Here is a 26016-nt window from a genome sequence, read left to right as displayed (position 1 = left end):
TGAACATTGGGGTACACGTGTCTCTTTCCCTTCTGGTTTCCTCAGTGTGTATGCCCAGCAGTGGGATTGCTGACTCATAAGGCAGTTCTATTTCCAGTTTTTTAAGGAATCTCCACACTGTTCTCCATAGTGGCTTTACTAGTTTGCATTCCCACCAACAGTGTAAGAGGGTTCCCTTTTCTCCACACCCTCTCCAGCATTTATTATTTGTAGACTTTTGGATCGCAGCCATTCTGACTGGTGTGAAATGGTACCTCATAGTGGTTTTGATTTGCATTTCTCTGATAATGAGTGATGTTGAGCATCTTTTCATGTGTTTGTTAGCCATCTGTATATCTTCTTTGGAGAAATGTCTATTTAGTTCTTTGGCCCATATTTTGATTGGGTCGTTTATTTTTCTGGAGTTGAGCTGTAGGAGTTGCTTGTATATTTTTGAGATTTTGAGTTGTTTGTCGGTTGCTTCATTTGCTATTATTTTCTCCCATTCTGAAGGCTGTCTTTTCACCTTGCTAATAGTTTCAAAGCGATCTTGAGAAAGAAGAATGGAACTGGAGGAATCAACCTACCTGACTTCAGGCTCTACTACAAAGCCACAGTTATCAAGACAGTATGGTACTGGCACAAAGACAGAAATATTGATCAATGGAATAAAATAGAAAGCCCAGAGATAAATCCTCGCACATATGGACACCTTATCTTTGACAAAGGAGGCAAGAATATACAATGGATTAAAGACAATCTCTTTAACAAGTGGTGCTGGGAAATCTGGTCAACCACTTGTAAAAGAATGAAACTAGACCACTTTCTAACACCATACACAAAAATAAACTCAAAATGGATTAAAGATCTCAACATAAGACCAGAAACTATAAAACTCCTAGAGGAGAACATAGGCAAAACACTCTCCGACATACATCACAGCAGGATCCTCTATGACCCACCTCCCAGAATATTGGAAATAAAAGCAAAAATAAACAAATGGGACCTAATTAACCTTAAAAGCTTCTGCACATCAAAGGAAACCATGGTTTTTGATAAGGATCAAAAACTGCTGACTTTGCATCCCCTATTATCCTCTATGTGTAACTTAGGGTATAAAAACCTCTGTTGAAAATAAAGCTACGGGCCTTGCTCACCTACGCTTGGTCTCCCCATGTCATTCTCCCCCTTAACTTCCAGCTGAGTCTCCATCTGGAGTGTGGATATCCTCTGCGACCATTTATTTGCCTGGGCTTCTAAGACCCACTCGAGAAGGTGTCTAAGGTGGGGCACCTTCCGCTATTTGAGAGGGCGCCTGCGGCCTCCATGGTCAGAGCTAACCTGGTGTCAGGGGTTATATTGATTTTCCGAGTAAACCAAGCTACTCAGCTTCTTTTCTCCACTGAATTTTCCTACTGAGCTATCATCATTCTATTACTCTTTATATCTTTGATAAATAAATAAATAAATAGTAGCCGAAGCCATCTGTCCTTCGAATACCCTGGATCAGCCGGGGCTGGACCCCAGCACCGCACAATTGCACACATCTCACATGCTAGTAAAGTAATGCTCAAAATTCTCCAGGCCAGGCTTCAGCAATATGTGAACCGTGAACTTCCTGATGTTCAAGCTGGTTTTAGAAAAGGCAGAGGAACCAGAGATCAAATTGCCAATGTCCGCTGGATCATGGAAAAAGCAAGAGAGTTTCAGAAAAGCATCTATTTCTGCTTTATTGACTATGCCAAAGCCTTTGACTGTATGGATCACAATAAACTGTGGAAAATTCTGAAAGAGATGGGAATACCAGATCACCTGACCTGCCTCTTGAGAAACCTATATGCAGGTCAGGAAGCAACAGTTAGAACCGGACATGGAACAACAGACTGGTTCCAAATAGGAAAAGGAGGACATCAAGGCTGTATATTGTCACCCTGCTTATTTAACTTATGTGCAGAGTATATCATGAGAAACGCTGGACTGTAGGAAACACAAGCTGGAATCAAGATTGCCAGGAGAAATATCAATAACCTCAAATATGTAGATGACACCACCCTTATGGCAGAAAGTGAGGAGGAACTAAAAAGCCTCTTGATGAAAGTGAAAGAGGAGAGTGAAAAAGTTGGCTTAAAGCTCAACATTCAGAAAACAAAGATCATGGCATCTGGTCCCATCACTTCATGGGAAATAGATGGGGAAACAGTGTCAGACTTAATTTTCTGGGGCTCCAAAATCACTGCAGGTGGTGACTGCAGCCATGAAATTAGAAGATGCTTACTCGTTGGAAGGAAAGTTATGACCAACCTAGATAGCATATTCAAAAGCAGAGACATTACTTTGCCAACAAAGGTCCGTCTAGTCAAGGCTATGGATTTTCCTGTGGTCATGTATGGATGTGAGAGTTGGACTGTAAAGAAGGCTGAGTGCCGAAGAATTGATGCTTTTGAACTGTGGTGTTGGAGAAGATTCTTGTGAGTCCCTTGGCCTACAAGGAGATCCAACCAGTCCATTCTGAAGGAGATCAGCCCTGGGATTTCTTTGGAGGGAATGATGCTGAAGCTGAAACTCCAGTACTTTGGCCACCTCATGCGAAGAGTTGACTCATTGAAAAAGACTCTGAAGCTGGGAGGACTTGGGGGCAGGAGGAGAAGGCGACAACAGAGGATGAGATGGCTGGATGGCATCACTGACTCGATGGACATGGGTCTGGGTGAACTCCGGGAGTTGATGATGGTCAGGGAGGCCTGGCGTGCTGCAATTCATGGGGTCACGAAGAGTCGGACATGACTGAGTGCCTGAATTGAACTGAAGACATGGAAACAATGTGTCTATGAGTAGATAAAAAATTTGTAGTCAGTATTTACAATGAAATGTTATTTAACTATAAAAACAAAGAAATCCTGTTATTTGCAAAAGCATGAACGACACTTGAAGGCATTATGCTAAGAGAAAAAAGTCAGAGATATTTACTGACTAGCAAATTGGTATTTTTATGTTAGTAAATGTAAGAGTCTTATTCAAAATTATTTTATAAAGTAAAACTCTTTGTAAAACATAAAGTGGTATATTGATATATAATGAAACAAATGAAGTTTCTTATAAAAGATCTGAAATAAAATTAAGAAATCATTTTATAGTATGTGCTCATTCAGTTTTATCACATTTTTAGTCATGTTTATTTCTGATATACACTAGCATTTTTATAAAGAGTAAATTTCTTAATACAGTCATTTAAAAAATTAAATTGACTGCAATCAAGATTCCAGTCACATTGTTATCATTAATATATGTGATATTGACATTGATTTGTCATCTGATTTGCATGGTAGAAGATAACATTCTGCTAAATGTAAAATATTCTCATTAAGCTTTTGTTTTATTTTGAAATGTGGAAATATATCTATGCAAATATTTATGGATGTTGTCTTTCTTTACTCCATTTCAAGTATCTTGCTTGAAAAATAATTTTTAAAGTAAAATATAGAATTTTCAATTTCAATTCCATGCTGATTCAGAATGTAAATGCTTACAAAGTAGAATCCATATGCAAATATCTTCATCAGATGCAAAATATTCCAAAATATTCCAATTTAAAAATTAAATTTGTACACTATTTCCAAACTTATTAATATTAAGATTCATCTTTTGCTTTGAGATAAAGTTAAATATCTTACTGTTTGGAAGCAATCTTTATTTTCAATATTTACAAAGTGTTAAAGCTTCAAAAGCTATTTGTATGTATGTTTCCCTTCTTAAGTAGTTTGATTAAAGATATACAAGTGATTTTCAGCAAAAAGCAACCTAAATTTAGAGAAACCTGTTACAAAAAAATTTCATCCTACATATGACCTTTAGGGTCATATGTGTGACCTACAATTTCAAAAGTAGTTCTTAAAAAGAACTACACCATAACCAAGTGGGGTTTATCCCAGGATGGTTCAGTGTACACAAATGAAGTAACAGAAGACATTAACAAGTTAAAGAATAAAAACCATATGATCGTCTTGGTAGATGCAGAAAAAGCCTGACAAAATTCAACCCCCTTTCATGATAAAAACTCAAAACAGGCCATGTATGACAAGCCCACAGTTAACATTATACTCAACAGTGAAAACCTAAAAGCTTTCCACTAAGATCTAAGATAAGGCAAGGAGGTTTATTCCCACCATTTCTGTTCTGCAGGAATTAGAAGTCCCAGCCAGAGCAATTAGGCAATAAAAAGAAATAACAAGCATTCAAATCAGAAAGGGAGAAATAAAATTATCTTGTTTGTAGGTGGAGTTAAACAATCTCATTTACAACAGCATTAAATGGAATAAAATATAGCAACGAATTTAACCAAGATGTAAAAGACGTGTACTTTGAAAACTACAAAGCACTGATGAAAGAAATTAGAGTACACTTAAACAAATGGAAAGACATCCTGTGTTCATATATTGCAAATCAATCTTCTAATTTAATATTGTAAAAATATCTATAGTACCCAAAACAATCCACAGATTTAATGTAATCCCTATAAGAATTTCAATGAATAGCAAGAACTATTTCTGTTCTTGCTACAGAAATAGCAAGAACAATCCTAAAATTCATATGAACCACAATAACCTCAGTAGCCCAAGCAATCCTGAGAAAGAACACAGTTGGAGACATCACACTTTCCAAGTTCAAATTATATTACAAAGCTACAGTAATTAACAAAGGGAACAAAATAGAGAACCCAGAAATACATTGATGAAGGTAAGATAAACTGAAGATGTGAAGTGCTGGCTTAGATGTGGAGAAATTGAAACCCTTATACACTGTTGGTGGGCATATGTAATGGTGGTGCAGCTGCTATAAAAATAGTATGGAAAATTCCTTAAAAATTAAAAACAAATCCTTAAAAATTAAAAAAAATGCAATATTATCCAGCAGTTATACTTTTGAATATATATCCAAAAGAATTGAAATCAATATCTTGAAATGATATTAGCCCTTCCATGTTCATTCATGGTATTCTGTGCTCACAATAGCCAAGATTTGAAAATAACTTAATTATCTACCCATGGATGAATGTATAAAGAAATTAATAAGGAATATTATTCAGCCTTTAAAAAGAAAGTAATCTTGCCTAGTATGACAATGTGAGTGAATCTGGAGGACATTATTCTTGGTGTAGTCAATCACAGAAGGACAAATACTGAATGATTCTATTTTTGAGATATTTAGATTAGTCAAACATATAGAAACAGAGAATAAAATAGTAGTTACCTGGGACTGGAGGGAGGGAGAAATGGAGAATTGCTGTTTAATGGATGTAAAATCTCAGTAATGCAAAATGATTAAGTTTAGAGATCTGCTGTGTAACATTGTCTCTATAGTTTAAAAAAATACCTAAAAATTTGTTGAGAGGGAAGATCTCATGTCAAAATTCTGCTCTTACCAAAAAAAAAAAAAAAAAAAAGCCACAAAGAGAGAAAGTACATATCACTATATTGAACAGTTTTTATCTATTTCTGCTTCCTCATAAAATTTTATATTTCATCTACTCTAAAAGTTGATGCATAAAATATTTGTAAATTTGTAAATATTTGTAAATAGCTTCTATTTACCTTTGTACAACATCACAATTTGTCGAACGCTACCTTGAATTAGATGTGTATCATTATCAGTTGGGCCTCCGTGAAGGCTCAGCAGTAAAGACCTTGAACTTGCCAATGAAGGAGACCTGAGTTCGATCCCTGGGTTGGAAAGATCCCTGGAGAAGAAAATGGCAACCCACTCTAGTATTCTTGCTTGGAAATCTCACAGACAGGGGACCCTTGTGGTCTACAGTCCATGGGGTCTCAAAAAAGTCACCCGTGACTTATCAACTAAACAACAACAACAAAATAATACATTTCAAATACATTTCTTTTCCATAGTTTTTGTAAAGTATTGGAAAGCTACTACTGTATAGCATATCACCCAAACTTTCACAGCATAATGCAATACCATTATTATGCATATGGATTCTCTATGTCAAGAATTTAGACAGGGCACAACAGGGATGACTTATCTCTTCTCTATAGCGTCTAGGTTCTCAGCTAGGAAGACGTGAAAGTTTGAGGTATCTCAATAGCTGAAGGTTGGAATTATCTAGCAGATGAAACTGTCACCTAGGACCTCAGCTGAGCTGTTGCCTGGAACATCTACATGTCACTTCATTAAATGGTCTTCTTGAATGAGCTTATTTGGATTTCCTTACTGCATGGCAGCTAGATGACAAGAGCAGTTTCGAAAGAGAGCTAAGTAGAAATGTGTGGCATTTTAAATATAGCAATATAAAATAAGCTTTTTTTTTTAATACATGACATTTTGGTTATCTGGATTTGGAAGTCACATAATGACACCTACCATACTCTCAGTTCAGTTCAGTTCAGTCGCTCAGTCATGTCCGACTCTTTGCAACCCCATGAATCACAGCACGCCAGGCCTCCTTGTTCATCACCAACTCCCAGAGTTCACCTAGACTCACATCCATCGAGTCAGTGATACCATCCAGCCATCTCATCCTCTGTCGTCCCCTTCTCCTCCTGCCCCCAATCCCTCCCAGCTTCAGAGTCTTTTTCAATGAGTCAACTCTTCGCATGAGGTGGTCAAAGTACTGGAGTTTCAGCTTTAGCATCATTCCTTCCAAGGAACACCCAGGACTGATTTCCTTTAGAATGGATTGGTTGGATCTCCTTGCAGTCCATGGAACTCTCACCATACTCTAATGGAGCATTAACAAATGATTGCACAAATTTAAGGCAGAGGATATAGATTCCAAGTACTTTATGGAAAGAATGTCAAGTTCACATAAGGAAAGTATATATGGGATGAAGGTATTTTTTCCAGTTATTTTTCTATAGAAACTATAATTGGTTGCACTTAGATTAGTTAAAATACAATGTTTGTCATGATACTGCTCCAGCAAATTTTGTGTTTATACTACAAAAACAGTTTTATCTTCAATGTGGAACTTTTTAACTGCATTTTTAAAATCAACAAGGATAGCAGATCTTTCAACAGAATGAGTTTTGAAATGTTTGATGTTGGATTCATAAATTGCATTAAAATCCACTATCAGAATTAATTGATTTCTTTCTGAAGCATCTGAGACACTGAAATAAAATTTATAAAATTGAGCTATTTACGAAGTGGATGTACTGCTAATGGAGCTAACTAGTATTAGAAGTTGACTCACTTTTCATCTGAGTATAAAAAAACTTGAAAATTAGCAAAATGAATTTAAACCAGGACTTGTTTGATCTAAATGGAAAGCCATGCATCACAATAGGATGTGTAGCACATTCTGAAACTGCCTTACTTTATTATTATTTTTTTTAAATGTACATTGGAACATTTATTCAGTTTTTTTTTAAATTTTATTTTATTTTTAAACATTGTATTAGTTTTGCCAAACATCGAAATGAATCTGCCACAAGTATACCTGTGTTCCCCATCCTGAACCCTCCTCCCTCCTCCCTCCCCATACCATCCCTCTGGGTCGTCCCAGTGCACCAGCCCCAAGCATCCAGTATCGTGCATTGAACCTGCACTGGCGACTCATTTCATACATGATATTATACATGTTTCAATGCCATTCTCCCAAATCTCCCCACCCTCTCCCTCTCCCACAGAGTCCATAAGACTGATCTATACATCAGTGTCTCTTTTGCTGTCTCGTACACAGGGTTATTGTTACCATCTTTCTAAATTCCATATATATGCGTTAGTATACTGTATTGGTGTTTTTCTTTCTGGCTTACTTCACTCTGTATAATAGGTTCCAGTTTCATCCACCTCATTAGAACTGATTCAAATGTATTCTTTTTAATGGCTGAGTAATACTCCATTGTGTATATGTACCACTCCTTTCTTATCCATTCATCTGCTGATGGGCATCTAGGTTGCTTCCATGTCCTGGCTATTATAAACAGTGTTGCGATGAAAACATTGGGGTACACATGTCTCTTTCCCTTCTGGTTTCCTCAGTGTGTATGCCCAGCAGTGGGATTGCTGGATCATAAGGCAGTTCTAATAGTTGCCATGAGCACATTTAAAAAAAAAATTACTATTAACTTTTCAAAGTAGATGCTTATGTTTCTTCTGCAGATTTGTGTCATCATGTTTACATGGGGTAAAAGAAATCACTGTTCTTCTTGTCTTGGAGAGTAAATGTTGATAAACGTTTTGTACAAGCTAAGCAAGTCATCATCAACTTTCTTAAAGGGTGAAATTTAATCTTTAATTTTTCATTTAAAATTATTTTTCTTAGCCGATTGCCTGGAACATCTACATGTCTACATCTACATTGCTTCCGAAAGGGCTTATTGTAAACTCAGAAATCATTGTCAAACAAAATAGTCTTTGATTTCTAATGTTTAGTGCTATGTGACAGGACAACTGTAAAAAGGATATCTACAGCCAATCATAATGTATTTCCAGCACATACTTCAAGTCCATCTAAACTATAATTTCCCATGTTTCCCACTTACCCCACTGGCTTATGCAGGCAAGTCCCACTGAGTCTTGGTGCACCAAATTCCTACCAGGGATATCAAATACTTTTTTCACCGCCATCTGACTCAAACTGCCTGTATCTGAACATACCTTGCTTTATCAATGAGTGCTTAGTATGCTTTCCTTGAACAAAATGTTAAATTCTGTCAGGGATGGGAGATGTGTTATCTGTGGTCTCTTTCTACGTTGAACCATGTGTTAAAGTGAGAACCATGTTTGCTGCACACAAGATTGAACCATTACTAGGTGGCTACAAATGCAAAATTATGGTTTACTGTAATCATCTTGATTTATTTTAATGCAATTATTTTAATAATAACTCAATAAATTGAAAAAGTGCTGTACTTGTGTTAATCTGGATGGGATGCTCTGACATTTTGAATATATCAGGAATGAACCACAACAAAATTTATGGTCATCATTTTTTTTTAATCCAGATTAGAATTCTATGGAGCATCTTTTTAATTTTCCAAATATTGTTCCAATTCTCCAAATATTTAATTCTCCAAATACTGTTGGATTGAGCAATAGTAAAACAGTTATTTTTGCAAATTATTAGTTATTCTATCTCAGGAAATTTATTTGTACTCTAAATTTCTGCCTTTCTATTTAAAATGAAATTAATAATGTCTAACTCTCAGTAACCTTATGAGGATTAAATTCAGAAAGGCTTAAAAGAGTCTGACACAAAATAAATCACTCAAATAATGATATTTTCTTAGATAGTATATTATGAATATAAAAATGTTGATTATAATATGTATATAATGTGTACAATTATAGTTTTCATACCTTTCAAGATGTTGGTATCATTATTTTACTAACAAGAACTGTATCATGGAGGGATTATTGAAATGAACACTATTGCACATATTTTTTGAGGGTGAAATTGAATTTTTAGAGGAAAAGTTGGCAATACAAATCAAAATCCTTAGACCTGTGCATAGTATTTGACCCTATAATTGTCACATTTCTCAGTATTTATTCAAAAGTAATAAACCTGAATATGATGGAATATATAACTGCAAAGTTGTTCATTGTACTGCTGTTTAAACAGCAAGAAATTGGAAGCAAACTAAATGTCCAAATATTAAGCCTTGAGTTAATAAATTATGGCACATAGAGTATAGTAGGGAGAAATCATTAAGAGTACTGTGATAGAAGTTTAATGACATGCAAATATATTCATGTCATCTTCACTGAAATACAGTCTACAAAACTAAATGTACTATTAAACTTTGTTTTACACTATTTTAACACACATACACATGACTGAGAGTTTCTTAACCAAATGGCCAACAGAGATTCTCTTTGAGCAGTAAAATGACAAGCTGTCTCATTTCAGGTGTTTTCAGCTGAGCTGTGTGTGCTCAGCTGCTCACTTGTATCCAACTCTGTATAACCCCATGGACTATAGCCTGCCAGTCTCTTCTGTCCATGGAATTTTCCAGGCAAGAATACTGGAGTGGGTGGGTTACCATTTCCTCCACCAGGGGATCTTCCTGACCCAGGGGTCAAATCAGCATCCCCTGGATCTCCTGCATTGGCAGGTGGATTCTTTACCACTGAGCCACCTGGGAAGCCCATTTTCAGGTGTATATAACCACAAAACCAATACAATTTCACTTAAAAATAAAGGTAGTATAATGTCCCATGAAAGAGAAATCCACAGAGTAGAGTGACTTTCTAGAATACTTGTATCAAGGTGCCATTTCTGTTCCTCTGAGATTCTCCCAGCTTGGCCCCCTTGTCTGTGTATCTCCTCACCCTTAGTATGGTTTGCTTCAGGAAGCATGAAGGCATCTATGGTTCTAGGCCACATATCTGCAAAACACACAAGGCATTTTCAGTTCAGTTGAGTTCAGTCGCTCAGTCATGTCCGATTCTTTGTGACCCCATGGACTGCAGCACGCCAGGTTTCCCTGTCTATCACCAACTCCCAGAGCCTGTTCAAACTCATGCCCATCGCATCAGTGATGCTATCCAACCATCTCATCCTCTGTCATCCCCTTTTCCTCCTGCCTTTAATCTTTCCCAGCATCAGGGTCTTTTCAAATGACTCAGTTCTTCATATCAGGTGGTCAAAATATTGGAGTTTAAGCATCATTGCTTCCAATGATATTTAGGACTGATTTCCTTTAGGATTGACTGGTTGGATCTCCTTGCAGTCCAAGAGACTCTCAAGAGTCTTCTCCAACACCACAGTTCAAAAGCATCAATTCTTCGGCACTCAGCTTTCTTTATAGTCTAACTCACATCTATACATGACTACTGGAAAAATCGTAGCTTTGACTAGATGGACTTTTGTTGCTAAAGTAATGTCTCTGCTTTTTAACATGCTGCCTAGATTGGTTATAGCTTTTAATTTCATGACTGTAGTCACCATCTGCAGTGATTCTGGAGCCCCCAAATTTAAAGCTGTCACTGTTTTCATTGTTTCCCCATCTATTTGCCATGAGGTGATGGGACCAGATGCCATGATCTTAGTTTTCTGAATGTTGAGTTTTAAGCCAACTTTTTCACTCTCCTCTTTCACTTTCATCAAGAGGCTTTTTAGTTCCTCTTCACTTTCTGCCATAAGGGTCAGGTCATCTGTGTATCTGAGGTTATTGATATTTCTCCTCACAACCTTGGTTCCAGCGTGTGCTTCATCCAGCCTGGCATTTTGTATGCTGTACTCTGCATACAAGTTAAATAATCAGGGTAACAATATGCAGCCTTGACATACTCCTTTCCCAATTTGGAACCAGTCTGCTGTTCCATGTCCAGTTCTAGCCGTTGCTTCTTGACCTGCACACATATTTCTGAGGAGTTAGGTCAGGTGGTCTGGTATTTGCATTTCTTTAAGAATTTTGCACAGTTTGCTGTGATCCACACAGTCAAAGTTTGCAAAACACACAAGGCATTTTAGCTTAGTTTTAATCATAAAAGAGTTTTGTATTTCATCTGATTTGACCAACCAGAGCCAGACCCTGGTCAAAGGAGTATTCTGACTAAATGGATTGGGTTAATTGGATGTTACTGCCCATCCCTGGGCCAGTCAAGATGGCAAAAGAAGCATCATGCTGATCTGCTTACCTCACAGGTAACCACTGGGGAGGAATGAGGTCAATCCCATGCAGATTCTGTGGTTGCTACACAATGGGAAAGAAATGGAATAGATGCTGGTGGAGCAACACAATATCTCTTTCCATTAAATACATTTTCTAGACATGAATATACATTCTATTAGTTATAGTAAGAAGTTATAAATGGTAACTGTTTAACTTTCATTCTGTAGACATAACAGAACCCTCAGTGGCTGAATTAGCTCTATTATCATTACTGTCACTTCCCTGGTAGCTCAGCTGGTAAAGAATCCGCCTGCAATGCCGGAGACCCCGGTTTGATTCCTGGACTGGGAAGATCTGCTGGAGAAGGGATAGGCCACCCACTCCAGTATTCTTGGGCTTCCCTGGTGGCTCAGACAATAAAAAAATCCACTTGTAATTCGGTTCAATACCTGGGTTGAGAAGATCCCCTGGAGAAGGGAATGGCTACCCACTCCAGTTTTCTGGCCTAGAGAATTCCATGGACAGAAGAGCCTGGCAGGCTACAGTCCATGGGGTCACAAAGTTAAGTTTTAGGAGAAAGTGACATAGAGTAAGAAAACCACAAATAACACAATTTTCAGGTTACAGCTCTGGGATAAGAACTGATCATGCATAATCTTCTGTACCTTTTTCATCCCTGGTCACAGAGATTATCCTGAGTTATTACTCAGGATTCCAAATGAAAACCATTTCATTCATGTTGATATAATTACATTTTTTCTTCAAATTATTTACCCAGGTCAAAGTCTAGACTATTTACCTAGTCTTCTTAAGAAACAGTTTCATTAGGAAGTATTGCAACTGAACGTGTTTTTATTTGTTTATTTTTGGCTGTGCTGGTTCTTCGTTGCTGAGCTCTCAGGCTTCCTCTAGTTCCAGTGAGTGAGGTCTGCTCTCCAGCTGTGGTGCACGTGTGTCTCATTGCGGCTTTTCTTGTGGGGCAGCACAGGCTCAAGGGAGCGGGCTCGGTAGTTGTGGCACACAGGCTTAGTGGCCCTGCAGCATGTGGAGTTTTCCTGGACCAGGAATCAAACCCACGTCCTCTGCATTGGCAAGCAGACTTGCAACCACTGGACAACCAGGGAAATCCTGAATGTGCGTTTTTAATAAAAGCAACCCAAAATAAAACACCTGCAAAAACTCATTCTGAAAGTCTTCAGGTTCGTTGAAATGTAACTCTATATGGATCTCTGCATATTTTGTCACCCTGTATGTTCTTAGTTATGTCCAATTCTTTATGACCTCATAGTTTATAGCCCACCAGGCCCCTCTGTCCATGGAATTTTCCAGGCAAGAATACTGTAGCAGGTTGCCATTTCTTATTCCAGGGTTTTTTTCCAACCCAGAAATTGAACCCCCTTCTCTTATGTATCCTGCACTGTCAGGCAGATTATTTACTACTGCACACTTGGGAAGCCCATGGTTCACCCCTAAATCTGATATATGCCTCAAGTGGGCATTGATCTCAGTAGCAACAAATAAAGGAACCTCATGGACTAGGGCGTGAAAATGGGGTTCATGGTGCAATTAACTATACTTATCTAGTGTCTGTCTTAGGCAAGTCAGTTAAGAATGGTGGCCCACTATTTCCATGGTTTTACATTGAGATGATTGAGCCAAATGACCCCTGAGTTGCATTCCAATTCTAAATGGGGGAATTTTACACAGGTTTGCTCTGGATAAGTGACAGAATCATATTTCTCTCCACACTGTGACCCTGCCCCAGAGATCAAAGTAGAAGTAAAACAGAGCTTTATTTTTATAACATGGCATTTTATTCACAGTGCTTCATTCATTTTTCACTGCTGGATCTCAGAGCCTATTTGCAAAGGGATGTTAAAAAATGAAGCAAACACACTGCCTTGGGCATTTGATGTTACTAAGGCTGTTACACTTTTCACCTCTGATCTTATGCTGTGTTAGTGTGGGTTCCCTGCTCTTTTCTTTCTTTTGTGAGCATCATGTGGAGAGCATTGAATTAATCACGCACCTCAACTCAAGGCTGAATATCATCAATGGTCCATACAAAGCCTGTTTCTTGTTTTCTTTTCCTAATTGTTCATATTTAACACCTTAGTTCAGTCCTGTTCACCTTCCCTCAAACTTATATGTTTATTAGGTCTTTTATTTTTACATGCCCTGAAACAATGCAATATTATTTTATTGCATATAATTTACAGAGAAGAATTTGTTAATTGACATCATTTTGTTATTTTTTTTTTTTTTACTTTTTTAAATGAATAGTTTTTACAGTTTTTTTTTTAAAAATTATTTGTTAGGAATATTTGTTTATTTGACTGTGTCGGGTCTTTGTTGTGGTATATGGGATCTTTCATTGCACTGTATGTGCTTTCTCTGTAGTTACGACCTGCAGGCTCCAGAGCTCATGGGCTCACTAGTTGTGTAGTATGGGCTTAGCTGCCCTGCAGCATGCAAAATCTTAGTTTTCTGACCAAGGATTGAACCCACATCCCCTGCAGTGAAAGTGGATTCTTAACCATTAGACCACCAGAGAAGTCCCTGTTTCTTGTTTTTTTTTTTTAATTCAGCATTATATTTGTATTATTTGTTCACTTTGCTGTTTGTACTCTGACCCGTTGTACTTTGTGCTGCGTAGTCATCCGCTATGTTTTACCTATCATTTTCCCAGACGAAACTCGGGTGCCTCCCCCTCCTTGCAACCGTACCTGCTGATGCAGTCAGTATCCTCATGCTTACTTCTTTATGCTTATCTGTAAGAATTTTAGTGGGACAGATCATCAGGGGCAGAATTTCTGAGTCCTATGATATACAGACTTCCCTGGTGGCTCAGCAGGAAAAAAATCCACCTGCCAATGGGTTTGAACTCCGGATGGGGAAGATTCCCTGGAGAAGGAAATGACAACCCACTCCAGTATTCTTGTCTGGGAAATCCCATGGATGGGGAGTCTGCTTGGCTATAGTCCACGGGCTGCAAGGAGTTGGACTGAGCAACTGAACAACGACAGCAGCATGCTATTTAGGACTTAATTTGCCTAAGTCATTCTGGGTTGCTGCTCACTATGGCTGTGCAAAAGCATGCACTGTGGATTCTTGTTCCTTCATATTATGTCTATGAGGTTTAATCACTGTGATATATAGAGAAATGAACTCCTTTGCAGTGAAGTATAATATTCTAATGCTTGAAAGCCCACACTTCATTTATCTGTTCTAGAGTTGGCAACATTTAAGTTGTTGCCACACTGGGTTGTTATGACTGTTATTTAAATATTAAATAATACTAATATTAATAAATACTAAATGTTATTTTAAATATAGCCATAAATATTTTTAAAATATATGTTAATTTCTTTTTATTATATCAGCAGAAGTAAAATTCCTAGGTCTTTAAATATATATGTAAATTGGGTATATATGTAAAACTGCTAGGTTATTAAGTGTATATGTATATATATAGTTCTTAGGAGCCTGGGGAACTGCAGTCCATGGGGTCGCAAAGAGTAGGACATGACTGAGTAACACTAGGTATATATGCAATTAATTTTAGTGGGTGGTACAAACAGTTTTCCAAAATATTGGACCAGTTTATACTCCCATAAGAAAGGGAGGAGCATTCCAGGTAGTGCAGACCCTTGGGAATTCTTTCAATTTTAGATATTCTGACAGTTGTGTAGGTGTTTCTCATCCTGGCTTTATTTTGACCTTCCTTGATGAGTTATGATGCCAAGTACCTTTTCATTATCCATGTGGTTAATAAGTACATATACTAAGGTAATGTGTATATGCTTATTAACCACATGGATACCTGCTTTTTTCCTGAAGTACATTCTTAGTCTCTTTCCCAGTTTTTTTAAAATTAATTTTCAAGATTCAATATATGCTCTGAATATAGGCCCTTCATTAGAAAAGTATTTCAAACATAGTCTTTTCCATGGGGCTGTCTGGGGAGGCCTTACAAATGGCTGTGAAAAGAAGATAAGCGAAAAGCAAAGAAAAGGAAAGATATAAGCATTTGAATGCAGAGTTCCAAAGAATAGCAAGAAGAGATAAGAAAGGCTTCTTCAGCGATCAATGCAAAGAAATAGAGGAAAACAACAGAATGGGAAAGACTAGAGATCTCTTCAAGAAAATTAGAGATACCAAGGGAACACTTCATGCAAAGATGGGCTCGATAAAGGACAGAAATGGTATGGATCTAACAGAAGCAGAAGTTATTAAGAAGAGGTGGCAAGAATACACAGAAGAACTGTACAAAAAAGATCTTCACGACCTACATAATCACGATGGCGTGATCACTCACCTAGAGCCAGATATCCTGGAATGTGAAGTCAAGTGGACCTTAGGAAGCATCACTACGAACAAAGCTAGTGGAGGTGATGGAATTCCAGTGGAGCTATTTCAAATCCTGAAAGAGGATGCTGTTAAAGTGCTGCAGTCAATATGCCAGCAAATTTGGAAAACTCAGCAGTGGCCACAGGACTGGAAAAGGTCAGTTTTCATTCCAATCCCAAAGAAAGGCAATGCCAAAGAATGCTCAAACTACCGCACAATTGCACTCATCTCACACGCTAGTAAAGTAATGCTCAAAATTCTCCAAGCCAGGCTTTAGCAATACATGAACCATGAACTTCCAGATGTTCAAGCTGGATTTAGAAAAGGCAGAGGAACCAGAGATCAAATTGCCAACATCCACTGGATCATTGAAAAAGGAAGAGGGTTCCAGAAAAACATCTATTTCTGCTTTATTGACTATGCCAAAGCCTTTGACTGTGTGGATCACAATAAACTGTGGAAAATTCTGAAAGAGGTGGGAATACCAGACCACCTGACCTGCCTCTTGAGAAATCTGTATGCAGGTCAGGAAGCAACAGTTAGAACTGGACATGGAACAATAGACTGGTTCCAAATAGGAAAAGGAGTATGTCAAGGCTGTATATTATCACCCTGCTTATTTAACTTCTATGCAGAGTACATCATGAGAAACGCTGGACTGGAAGAAGCACAAGCTGGAATCAAGATTTCTGGGAAAAATATCAATAACCTCAGATATGCAGATGACACCACCCTTATGGCAGAAAGTGAAGAAGAACTCAAAAGCCTCTTGATGAAAATGAAAGTGGAGAGTGAAAAAGTTGGCTTGAAGCTCAACATTCAGATAATGAAGATCATGGGATCTGGTCCCATCACTTCATGGGAAATGGATGGGGAAACAGTGGAAACAGTGTCAGACTATTTTTCTTTTTCTGGACTCCAAAATCAATGCAGATGGTGATTGCAGCCACGAAATGAAAAGACGCTTACTCCTTGGAAGGAAAGTTATGACCAACCTAGATAGCATATTCAAAAGCAGAGACATTACTTTGCCAACAAAGGTCCGTCTAGTAAAGGCTATGGTTTTTCCAGTGGTCATGTATGGATGTGAGAGTTGGACTGTGAAGAAAGCTGAGTGCCGAAGAATTGATGCTTTTGAACTGTGGTGTTGGAGAAGACTCTTGAGAGTCCCTTGGACTGCAAGGAGATACAACTGGTCCATCCTAAAGGAGATCAGTCCTGGGTGTTCATTGAAGGACTGATGCTGAAGCTGTAACTCAAATACTTTGGCCACCTCATGGGAAGAGCTGACTCATTGGAAAAGACCCTGATGCTGGGAGGGATTGGGGTCAGGAGGAGAAGGGGACGACAGAGGATGAGATGGCTGGATGGCATCACTGACTCTATGGACATGAGTTTGAGTAAAGTCTGGGAGTTGGTGATGGACAGGGAAGCCTGGTGTGCTGTGATTCATGGGGTCGCAAAGAGACATGACTGAGAGACTGAACAGATAGAGAGACTGGAACAGTAAGAACTGCTGATAAAGACAAGATCCCCTGGGTATAACCTTAAACCCTACTGACAGACTCCTGAAAATGTCACCACTGAGCCCAGGAACCTGAAGGGTCCTTACTGGAGGACCTGACTCCAAGCTCTGAGATTTATTTCAGAGGGATTCTGTTTGAGGCTCTGTAGGAACAGAAGGTAACTGACTTCCCACTCATGGTTGTTGTGAGACCCGTTGCTGGACTGCAGACTGCTTTGCAGTGCCTCCTTCCCACTCCTTGGAGTGGTTTGTAAACCCTATTTCTAAATATTTCCTACTTAGACTAACCTGTGTGATGTGCTAATTACATGCAATAAACAGAATGACTCGTTAATTGAACACTGGCTACAATTTGTATATATAGCTGTAATCTCATGATTTTTACCTGGCTTCAACAAGGGCCCTACAACAGCCTGGCTAAACTTAATTAATTTGGGGGTGTGTGTGAGGTGATAATCAAGGTCTTTCATTTGTCTGACTGTTGAACTGTTGAATGTTAGTGGCTTCCTTCTCTGTTATCACCCTCTCTATCAATCAAGGACATAGGGCTAGATAACCTTTGTGAAATTTTTGACCTCTAAAATCCTATAGCTATTCTGTAGTATGGCATCATTGACTCAATGGACATGAGTTTGAGCGAACTCTGGGAGATGGTGAAGGACAGGGAAGCCTGGTGTGCTTCAGTCCATGGGGTTGTAAAGAGTCAGACATGACTAAGTGAAGATTGAACAACAAAAACAGTGCTACAGTGTTGGAAACTAGAAAATAAAAAGATGTGCTACAGTCTTTACCTTCTCCTGGTCCAAAGAGTCGGACACGACTGAGCGACTGACTGAACTGAATCCTACTCATCACCCTCAAGTATGTTTTCTGTCTTCTCTCACCTTGCCGAATATATGTAGGATCAGTTCAGTTCAGTCGCTCAGTCATGTCCGACTCTTTGCGACTCCATGAATTACAGCATACCAGGCCTCCCTGACCATCACCAACTCCCGGAGTTCACTCAAACTCACATCCATCAAGTCAGTGATGCCATCCAGCCATCTCATCCTCTGTCGTCCCCTTCTCCTTCTGCCCCCAATCCCTCCCAGCATCAGGGTCTTTTCCAATGAGTCAACTCTTCGTATGAGCTGGCCAAAGTATTTGAGTTTCAGCTTCAGCATCAGTCCTTCCAATGAACACCTAGGACTGATCTCCTTTAGGATGGACTGGTTGGATCTCCTTGCAGTCCAAGGGACTCTCAAGAGTCTTCTCCAAAAGCATCAATTCTTCTGCACTCAGCCTTCTTCACAGTCCAACTCTCACATCCATACATGACCACTGGAAATGTAGGATAAGGGAAAATAATTTCCCTTCTGCTCTTCTCAGTTCTTGGCTGAAGTTCCCATAATAAAAGTCAGATTGATATTAGAAAGACAGAAGTTTATCAATATGTATAGTTCGTGTACACATAGGAGACATCCAGGGAAAAGTGAGTTAACTCAACGTTGTAGCCTAGGATTCTGTCTTATATAGTACCTTTAACAAAGAACAATAAATTTTTGGAAAATGCCAGGAAAGGAAAACAATTTAGGACTTCCAAAGATAAAGACTAGTTTGTAAAGTTTGTTGTATAGATTGCTCTGGTGATTTTTCTAGGCTAATAGGATCTAAAGTTGTCTCCAAGGATAACCATTCTTCTTCCTGGTAAAGAAGGCAGGAGGGATCAAGATTTATGTTCTACTTTAAGAATCTGGCCAGAATGTGGGAGACCTGGGTTCAATCCATGTGTCCAGAAGATCCCCTGGAGAAGAGAATCTTCTGTACCCACTGTAGTATTCTTCCCTGGAGAATTCCATGGACAGAGGAGCTGGTAGGCTATAGTCCATGGGGTGGAAAATAGTGGGACATGACTGAGTGACTAACATTGACTTGTCAGCAAATAGGGAATTACAGAGAGCTTTTCTTGTATCTGCTTTTTCTCAACTGCATTTGGTTCAAAATAATCCTTGTGCCAAGTGGCATATTTTGGAGTGGCATGATCTGCTACCCTTCATTTGTTTCAAAATTTTTTGTTTATTTTTTTAAGATCTGTGTATTTTTTTTTAAAAATTGCTGTATTTCCCCTGCCTTTTATTTCTCAAGGCTTTCAAGTTTTTCTCTTTACCACTAGTTTTCAGCAATTTGATTTTGCTGTTCCTTGGCCTGGTCTTCTTTGAGTTTTCTTTTTTAGGTTTTGTTGATGTTCTTCAAAATATGATCTGTTTTTTCAAATGTTTTCTCGGTGTCTTTCCTCTCTTCTCTTTCTGACACTCCAATTGTAAGTATTTGGAAAGCTTGATATTGTCCCTTAGGTCCCTGATGCTCTTCAGGTCTATCTTCTCTCCAAGTTTAATTTCGGAAAAAATTTCTACTGCAGTGTCTTCAAGTACAGCGATTGTTCTTTTTTGTCATTTCTAATCAGTCATTAATCTCATCCATTATATTTTTTAATTTTATATATTGTACTTTTTATATCTAGTTGTTGCAAGTGGGTCTTTTAAAAGTATTTCCCCTTTCTATTATCATACTTTTGTCCCCCTCTACCTTCTAAAACATATGGAACACATTTATAAAAGCAGTTTTAACATCCTTATCTGATCATTTCATCTTCTCTGTCACTTCTGGCTCTCTGTCTACTGACTCATATTTCTCCTGGCATGGATCATAGTAACCTGTATGCATACCAATGTTTTCATTGGATGCTGGACATTCTGGATTTTCTATCGTTGACACTTGAATTATGTTTTGTTTTTTTTTTTTTCTTTTCAGTGGTATTTAACATTTGTCCTGGAAGATAGTTATATTACTTGAGTTTGGCTTTATCTTTTTGAGACTTTAATGTTATTTTAGGGTAGGTCCAGACATTGTTTCAGTCTAAGACTAATTGTGAACTCCAAAAAGAAAGCTCTACCTTCTAAGAACTCTACTTGATGCCACCTAGGGTAGTAAGTTTTTGCCCCCTGGCCCAGTGGCTCAGATGGTAAAAAAATCTACCTGCAATGCAGAGACCTGGGATCGATCCCTCGTTCAGGAAGATCCCCTGGAGAAGGGAATGGCTACCCACTCCGGTATTCTTGCCTAGGAGAACTCCATGGACAGAGGAGCCTGGCGGCTACAGTCCATAGGGTGAAAAAGAGTCAGACGTGACTGAGCGACTAACACTTTCACTTTCACTTTGGAAGAAGTATAAATTATTTACACAATGAACTCTTAAAATTGTTCTGCCTATTTCTTTCCAGTGGTTCATTTCCTAGCCTCAGCTAGTTTCATCTCTCATAAACACAGATCAGTACTCACCTAAAGACTTGTGAAGACTCTCTGTGTATACAGAGGGTTCTCTGGGAAATTCTCTCTTCTCTGGTACACTGCCTGTTCATTCCATTTCCATCAGTATCTATAAACACATATCTCTGCCTCTTTTATAGAACGAGACTGCTGGGTCTTCTTTGGGTTCTCTCTCTCTGTAGTAACACTGCGTGGAAACTGCCTTCAGGCCATACAATAACCTGAAACCACTCTAGTATTCCTCCTGCTTCCCTGTTCCTAGGTATCATAGTCACTCACGCCCATTGTCCAGTGTCTGAGAACGGTTAATGAATACATTTTCTACAGTTTTCTATTTTATTAAGGATGTAGGGTAAATAAATTTTCTGTAACATGGCCATATGTAGGATTTCTTCCCTTCTTTTTATAGAAGATAGGTAGGTAGGTAGCTGCCTCTTTCCTGTTTTATCCTTCAGAATTGTTTTGGTATCATTTTGAAGATGATGCTGAATGTTTCAGTCACCTTTTCTCCACAAGTGTCTTTTTAAATATGCTCACCATGGTGGCAAGGGTATCAGTATTGTATTACAAAGTATATTTGAAAGTTAAGTCTCTGAAATGTGCTAAACTTGGGAACCCAGGAGCTGAGTTTAACATTACTAGTTTTTTTTCCTGTAAAGTGTAGAATGGCTTGTGTATCTAAGCAGGGGGGTGGGAGGAGATGTAATGATATCACAAAGTCACACATATGATGAAAGCAAAGCTTGAGGAAATATGGGCTCTCTTACAGATTTCGCAGCAAATCTCACAGGTTAAAAAAAATCACAAGACAGAGAGCATTTCCCCATTTCTTGTCTTAACAGGTAAAACAAGTATCTAGACTTAGTCAGATTTGGGCACTGTCAATTATAATCCATGGGGTCGCAAAGAGTTGGACATGACTGAATGACTGAACTGAACTATAATCCTACTATTTTCTTTACTTGTTTATAAGAAAAAACAAACCCAGTCCCTGTCTGTACTGTATCAATTTTCAAATAAACAAAAAAATGGCAGCACTGCCTGAGCTATTCTAGTCAGTAATTTATAGCGGAGAAAATATTTTGGGTGTTAAATTTTTCATGCCGCATTGAACAAGTAAATGATTAGCTAATACCTGTAGTGGTTGATTTTATATTCAGAAAAGTGACCAACACATTTAAGGTAGATGGAAATATTTTGCTAAACTTAATTGCCATTTGAAAAATTTATAATCTGTGGAATTCAGGTCTAAAACAAAGCTGCTGTGTGGGTTTTTGGAAAACTTTGAGTTTATAAAAAGACATCATATTGTCTTATTTACTTTTCTTTCTTCCCTTTGGCTTCCTGAGCATTAAGGTTTGCTTCCAGGGTACTGGAAAAATTAACACCAATGTTACTTGAAACAAGATGTTCATAATACCAAATAACATGAATTTAGAAGAGCGTTTAACTCAGTTGGACACACACATTTGTCTAATCATTCTGCCAAATAGCTGCATATTTACTCATAACCCATATCTTTTTTTAAAATTGAAGTATGGTTAATTTACAGTGTTGCATTAATTTCTTCTGTAAAGCACAGTGTTTTAGTTATGCATATATATACATTTTAAAAATATTCTTTCCCATTATGGTTTATCTCAAGATATTGAATATAGTTCCCTGTGCTATACAGTAGGACTTTGCTATTTCTCTCTTCTATGTGGAATAGATTGCATCTGATAAGCCCAAGCTCTCAGCCCCTCCTCTCCCCACTCCCTTGGCAATGACAAGTCTGTTCTCTCTGTCTGTGAGTCTGTTTCTGCTTCATCAGTTCAGTTCAGTCGCTCAATCGTGTCCGACTCTTTGTGACCCCATGAATCACAGCACGCCAGGCCTCCCTGTCCATCACCAACTCCCGGAGTTCACTCAGACTCACGTCCATTGAGTTGGTGGTGCCATCCAGCCATCTCATCCTCTGTCGTCCCCTTCTCCTCCTGCCCCCAATCCCTCCCAGCATCAGAGTCTTTTCCAATGAGTCAACTCTTTGCATGAGGTGGCCAAAGTACTGGACTTTCAGCTTTAGCATCATTCCTTCCAAAGAAATCCCAGGGCTGATCTCCTTCAGAATGGACTGGTTGGGTCTCCTTGCAGTCCAAGGGACTCTCAAGAGTCTTCTCCAACACCACAGTTCAAAAGCATCAATTCTTCGGCGCTCAGCTTTCTTCACAGTCCAACTCTCACATCCATACATGACCACTGGAAAAATCATAGCCTTGACTAGACGGACCTTTGTTGGCAAAGTAATGTCTCTGCTTTTGAATATGCTGTCTAGGTTGGTCATAACTTTCCTTCCAAGGAGTAAGTGTCTTTTAATTTCATGGCTGCAGTGACCATCTTCAGTGATTTTAGAACCCCCGAAATAAAGTCTGACATTGTTTCCACTGTTTCCCCATCTACTTCTGCTTCTTAGATAGGTTCATTCGTGTCATATTTACATTCCCCATATACGTGATATGTAGTGTTTGTCTTTTCCTTTTTGACTCACTTCATTTAGTATGATAATCTCTAGATCAATCCATGGTGCTACAAATGACATTATTTCATTCTTCTTTATAGCTGTGTAGTATTCCATTGCATGTATATGGGTGTGTATATATGTACCCTATCTTCTTTATCAATTCATTTGTTGATGGACATTTAGGTTGTTTCCATGCCTTAGCTATTATGAATAGTGCTTCTGTGGACATAGTAGTGCCTATACCTTTTGAATTATAGTTTTGTCTGGATACATATATGCAGGAGTTGGATTGCTAGATCATACAGTAATCCTAGTTTTAGTTTTTGAGAAACCTCCATATTGTTTTCCACAGTGGCTATACCAACTTACTTTCCCACCAACGGTGTAAAAGGGTTCCCTTTTCTCCACCTCCTCTCTAGCATTTATTGTTTATAGAGATTTAATGATGGCCATTCTGACTGGTATGAGGTGGTACTTCATTGCAATTTTGATATGATTTTCTCTAAAAAATTAGTCATGTTGAACATTTTTTCGTGTGCTTATTGTCCATCTGTATGTCTTTGGAGGAATATATATTCAGATATTCTGCTCTTTTTTGAATTGAATTATTTGTTTTTTATTGTTGAGTTGATAACCCATGTCTTTCTTACATGTATAATCATTATAAAAGGGCTGAGTGGAGGCAGGGAGGATTGGTGATTCCAAGAGATGTGAAAAAACTTAACTTCTGCCTTAGTTTGAAAGCAGTGTCAGACTTTATTTTTCTGGGCTCCAAAATCACTGCAGATGGTGACTGCAGCCATGAAATTAAAAGATGCTTAGTCCTTGGAAGGAAAGTTATGACCAACCTAGATAGCATGTTCAAAAGCAGGAACATTACTTTGCCAACAAAGGTTCGTCTAGTCAAGGCTATGGTTTCTCCTGTGGTCAGGTATGGATGTGAGAGTTGGACTGTGAAGAAGGCTGAGCGCCGAAGATATGATGCTTTTGAACTGTGGTGTTGGAGAAGACTCTTGAGAGTCCCTTGGACTGCAAGGAGATCCAACCAGTCCATTCTGAAGGAGATCAGCCCTGGGATTTCTTTGGAAGGAATGATGCTGAAGCTGAAAGTCCAGTACTTTGGCCACCTCATGCGAAGAATTGACTCATTGGAAAAGACTCTGATGCTGGGAGGGATTGGGGGCAGAAGGAGAAGGGGATGGCAGAGGATGAGATGGCTGGATGGCATCACCGACTCGATGGACGTGAGTCTGAGTGAACTCCGGGAGTTGGTGATGGACAGGGAGGCCTGGCGTGCTGCAATTCATGGGGTCGCAAAGAGTCAGACACGACTGAGCAACTGATCTGATCTGATCTGATCTTAGTTTGAAAACAATGACAACAATAACAAACATCTGAGTAGGTAATTTTGACAATTTAAGACACTACCTTCAAATTTAACATTTTCTCCACATCTAGATTTATGTATTTTACTATAAGATGAATTTGCTTACAATGCAGGAGCCCTGGGTTTGATCCCTGGGTTGGAAAGATCCCCTGGAGAAGGGAATGGTTACACACTTTAGTACTCTTGCCTGGAGAATTCCATGGGCAGAGGAGCCCAGCAGGATACAGTCCATGGAGTCACAGAGTCAGACATTACTGAGCTGATAACACTTTCACTTTTTCACTTTCAATGCAGTTTAACAGATGTTTAAGGGGAGTCTTTGCACTGGGAATTAGGAATATATAAATGTAGTCTAAATTAAGCATTAAATGTAAATGATTAGACATAAATTCTTCAAGTTTATCTTTAAGTTAAACAGAGCCCAAGAAAATCAGGTCTTGAAGAGCCAGCATGCTTTAAAGTGTTCTACAAAACAAAAATAAAAAGAATTACCCTTGGATAATTAAATTCCCATTGAGTCAGTTTGGGGGAGGAGTTAGGGGGCAGCACTCAAGAGAGTTTGGCCTATATATTTGAGTAAGTTCAGTTCAGTTCAGTCACTCACTCGTGTCCAAGTCTTTGCAACCCCATGGACTGCAGCACACCAAGCTTCCCTGTCCATCACCAACTCCTGGAGGCTACTCAAACTCACGACCGTCACCTTGGTGATGCCATCCAACCATCTCATCCTCTGTCATCCCCTTCTCCTCCCACCTTCAATCTTTCCCAGCATCAGGGTCTTTTCAAATGAGTCAGTACTGTATATCAGGTGGCCAAAGTATTAGAGTTTCAGCTTCAGCATCAATCCTTCCAATGAATAGTCAGGACTTATTTCCTTTAAAATGGACTGGTTGGACTTCCTGCAGTCCAAGAGACTCTCAAGAGTCTTCTCCAATACCACAGTTCAAAAGCATTAATTCTTTGGCACTCAGCTTTCTTTATAGTCCAACTCTCACAACCATATGTGACTACTGGAAAACCATAACTTTGACTAGAAAGACCTTTGTTGGCAAAGTAATGTCTCTGCTTTTGAATATGCTGTCTAGGTTGGCCATACCTTTTCTTCCAAGGATAAAGCATCTTTTAATTTCATGGCTGCTGTCACCATCTGCAGTGATTTTGGAGCACCCCAAAATAAAGTCTGTCACTGTTTCCATTGTTTCCCCATCTATTTTCCTTGAAGTGATGGGAACAGATGCCATGATCTTAGTTTTCTGAATGTTGAGTTTTAAGCCAACTTTTTCACTCTCCTCTTTCACTTTCATCTAGAGGCTCTTTAGTTCCTCTTCACTTTCTGCCATAATTGTGGTGTCATCTGCATATCTAAGGTTATTAGTATTTCTCCCAGCAATCT

This window comes from Bos indicus x Bos taurus, chromosome 15, assembly GCF_003369695.1.
Source record: "Bos indicus x Bos taurus breed Angus x Brahman F1 hybrid chromosome 15, Bos_hybrid_MaternalHap_v2.0, whole genome shotgun sequence".
Lineage (NCBI taxonomy): Eukaryota > Metazoa > Chordata > Mammalia > Artiodactyla > Bovidae > Bos > Bos indicus x Bos taurus.
This window is presented reverse-complemented; position numbering follows the sequence as displayed.